This window comes from Pollicipes pollicipes, unplaced genomic scaffold (genome assembly GCF_011947565.3).
Source record: "Pollicipes pollicipes isolate AB1234 unplaced genomic scaffold, Ppol_2.1 Scaffold_7261;HRSCAF=8764_pilon_pilon_pilon, whole genome shotgun sequence".
Lineage (NCBI taxonomy): Eukaryota > Metazoa > Arthropoda > Thecostraca > Pollicipedomorpha > Pollicipedidae > Pollicipes > Pollicipes pollicipes.
Genome location: NW_023597054.1, coordinates 37518800 through 37522937, shown reverse-complemented (window position 1 = coordinate 37522937; position 4138 = coordinate 37518800).

The window sequence follows — 4138 nt, the reverse complement described above, 5'->3', positions numbered from 1 at the left end:
CCAGCCGGGACTCTGTCACGGAACGACGTCAACCTGTCGTCCAGAGGCGGACTCAGGGCGTCGCCGGGAGCGGGCGATCAGTAGGCGGTGGAGTCGAGGAGTTGGCGAACCATACGGGCTTTAAGATGGACTTTTGCACCAACGCAAAGCGCTTAGCAATTCCTGTACCAAATCGCCAGCACGCGTGTGCACTCCTTACGCTCGTGCATGCCTGCTGTGAAAATTTCAGGCTCGTGTTGCCCGCTTTTTACCTGCAAAAGGGTTAACAAGCAAAAGGAGAGAAACAGACGGACACATATGCAGACAGACGCACATTTTCGTAAATAGAGCAGCATGTGATAGTCTCGCACACACGGGGCCGGTACAGAAATGTTGTGCACCCCGTATTGTAAACAGCTATATTCTGCAGTCTGGGGTCAAAACTTGGCTCTAGCAAAGAGCACTTGAGTTTAACTAAAAACAGTTGGAAAAATGGATTTGTGTGCAACTGTCGGCATGACAGCAAGGTCGGCGAAATACGTAGATTTTGCTTGTATGTTACCGAGATGTCCTCCATTAGTTTTCTTGAAATGACCCAGCACTTTTCTGTTGCTTTTGTAACTTAGAGGACTCGGTGAGTCGACATACAAGTATACTTTACTAATAGTACGCCAGTTCTCTTGACTCGCTTTCTCGGAGCTGCGGCGGACAGTCGCCGACTCTTGTCAGCCCGACCGGTTCTCGGCAACGTGCTGATGACATAAGCCTTGGGATGAACACGTTCAATCGCCTGGTAGGTAGAACGGCTTTGACAGTTCGCTGCTTTCCAGGAATTTAGCAACGGCCAGTGGCGTAGCCAGAGAGTGGAGCCTTGAAATCAGGCGCCCTGCGGGCAAAAGTCACTGGACTCTTGCCATTAAGACGTCCGTGAGACGACCCCAGCACGCACGCACAACGCATGCACGCGCGCACGGACGCACACACACACACACACGCGCGCACACACACACACACACACACACACACACACACACACACACACACACACACACACACACACACACACACACCACACACACACACACACACACACACACACACACACACACACACACACACACACACACACACACACACACACACACACACACACACACACACACACACACACACACACACACACACACACACACACACACACACACACACACACACACACACACACACACACACGAATGTTTTTCCAAAGAGACTTTCCAGGGACAGAATACCCGCGCCAACCTTTGCTGTGCTGTATGAAGTTAAATAGTCCATCTCTTAGTATCAAGATATTAGATATATCTTGTAAGGCCACTGGCCTATGGCAGATTCAAGTAAGGCTACGGCTATCAGCGAAGGGGCGTGTAAGATGTGCAGGAGACAATGACTTACGCTATAAAACATTGTACAAGGACGATTGGTACAGGCTGGGGGCAATTACGGAAATATGAATGCACGAACATTTTGCGGTGTCTGTGGTACTGCATAAGCATTTTATGTGACATGGGCCCGTTTTTTCATGCAATCCAAGCTAGACACCTGTTTACTTCCATGAACGAGGAAAAGACGTGCCTCTCTCGTGCCTTCATGGACCGGGTTTCCTGCCCCACGATGTTGCCATTCCCAAGCGTTGACGGGAAATACCTGTTGTAATCATACCGTGCGTTAAAGACGTTCCTGCGACAACCGCACTCCGATTAGAATCAAGTAATTGAAAGCTGTTCTGTGATTGGTCAGCTGTAAATGTCCGCGCTAAAGATGGCGTCTAATTTTGCCATGTCCATACATTATGGATGTCTTGTTTGATCAGTGACGTCCTGGCCAATCAGCTGTTAGCAGCTCGCTGCAATCCACGCTTTGAATTGTATGTTGAGTTGGGATTGTAAAATACTTTTTTCAAATCAGCCTCTAAACATATGAGGGAAGCCATTTTCAGACAGTTAAATCTGAACAATGTTCCAAAGCGCGCACCTTTTTGAACAGTGTGGCTGCTCAGGGACAGCCTAGTTCTCAAATTCAAGGCACGTTCAGTGGTGTTATTTTTGTCAGAATTCTTGTGTGTTTAGGGTATACACAAAAAGGTCAAATTTTAACAGTTCAGGCAGTTATCTCTCTGAGCGGGCAGCAGGGCCATATGACAATGGGCATTAACATGGTATTGGTGGCTTCAAGCAAAGCTCTTAGCCTGCTTGTTATGTGGCCGTAGAAGAATAAGATTTTGGTGGTGGGGACGACAATACCTAACGGTGAAAATATTGCAAAACTGCGCAAAATTGGGCATTAAACAAATCCCTGCGATACCAGCAGCTTGATGGTATGCATATCAACGTGATGTGAGCTTATCTGACCTTTTGCTTAACTCCATCTAACATCGTTTTGACCTTTCCGCTCACCGTTTGACCTTGATGAAGCGAAAAAAGTTCGAGCCATGTGAATACAAATGAAAGTACCAAACAAGCCTTTCCGTCACAACATTACTTTACAAAGTATCGCTTTTCACACGTAATCTACTGCACGTCACCACACATCAAAGCTCGTGCAGTGCATGCTTATCGCAATGCTGGCATCCTACTGATGGTTTTCCACCTCCTGCAAAAGCCATAGAAGCCGATCATTGCCAAAGTCATTGTCGTCATTGGGGATTTACTGCAACATTGTTATGATCTACTGTTGCAGCATTGTATGACACGCTGACGAACGTGGTATTGAGAATGGTGTACTCAGGACTGAGAACGATCGCCAAAGTACGTTTGGCCTGGATGCCCCTAAGCGTTGTCTGATTGCCGTTTTTCTGCAGTTCACGAACGTGTGCCCCACAGACCTGAAGAGACCATCTCAAAGCTGCTCCCAGTCGTCTTTCCGAGGCCTCGCGGGTGTCGCCACTGGTTCCCAGTCGTCTTTCCGAGGCCTCCCGGGTGTCGCCACTGGCTCCCAGTCGTCTTTCCGAGGCCTCGCGGGTGTCGCCACTGGACCAAGCGAAGACCGGATGGGGCGGTGTTCAGCAGCTGAACCGGCAGTGGCCCAGCTATAACAGCCCTACCTGGAGCACGGTGTGTCGGCCTCTGTCCAGCATCGGGGCCATCTGTTCAGCGTCTGGCAAGCGTGGGCGCCCGGTCGGGTATCCCGCGCTCCGCCAGCAGCAGGCGACCTTGCCGGCAGCTGCTGGGCCAGTGTCGCAGCCCTAGCAGCAGCGCACGCGCCGAGTATGGGATGGCACCAGCACCAACGGTCCGAGTCCGACCCCTTGCGCAGGCTGGCTTTGGATGGGGGCTAGCAAGCAGTCTGAGACCGAGGACAGGGCTCGGATGCTGGCGCTTGAAGCAGGCCTGCGGTTATCTCAGGAGGTGCTGGCGCGGCAGGATAGCCGATAGATGGCTCGGTTTCATCAGACAGCTGTCATTCTGGGCTTGACCGGGAGCGGTCTGGCAGGCCTTTAAAGCCGAGGGTTCGGCTCGCCGCCAGTGTGAGGCGCAGTGCGTGAGTGCTTATTCATGCTTTTGGATTGAACGGATCGGGTCATTGGGCTGAGCCGGACGGGTGAGTCCAGTACCAGCAGTCGCGATGTCGTTCATTTGGTATTGTTCTGTAGTGTGATAAAGGACATTTTGAGAAGAAATATTTGTATGGCGATGTTGGAGATCATAGCAACAGCAGAGGGTCGCGATCACAAGTTCATTGTGCTGGTTCCCTGAGCGTACGCGTTGCTAAACGTAACTGCTCATACGCTGTCATGTTGGCTTGTCCTGGCTTGCCTGCCGTCACTGCTCGACAGCTGGCGCCACGACGCAAAAGCTATGTACATGTACAACGCATCTAGCGGCGCTCCGTGCTTTATGCTTGCTTGCTATGCATGCTTCGAAAACTGGCGTCACTTTAAACGCATGCGCTTCAGGATGGACCAGTGCTTCTGCACCCCCAGAAAGAAGGCCCAGAGCCTAATAGGGTTACTACTACGCGTACGGCGTAGGCCAAATAAAAACAGCAACAACATGTGTGGACTTATGTTTAGGTGTGTGCGTGAGCCTGTGCATATGCGTGCGCGCGCGTATGTGCGTGTGCGTGTGCGTGTAAGAGCGAGAAGAAGAGAGAGAGGGAGAGAGAGAGAGGAGAGAGGGGAGGA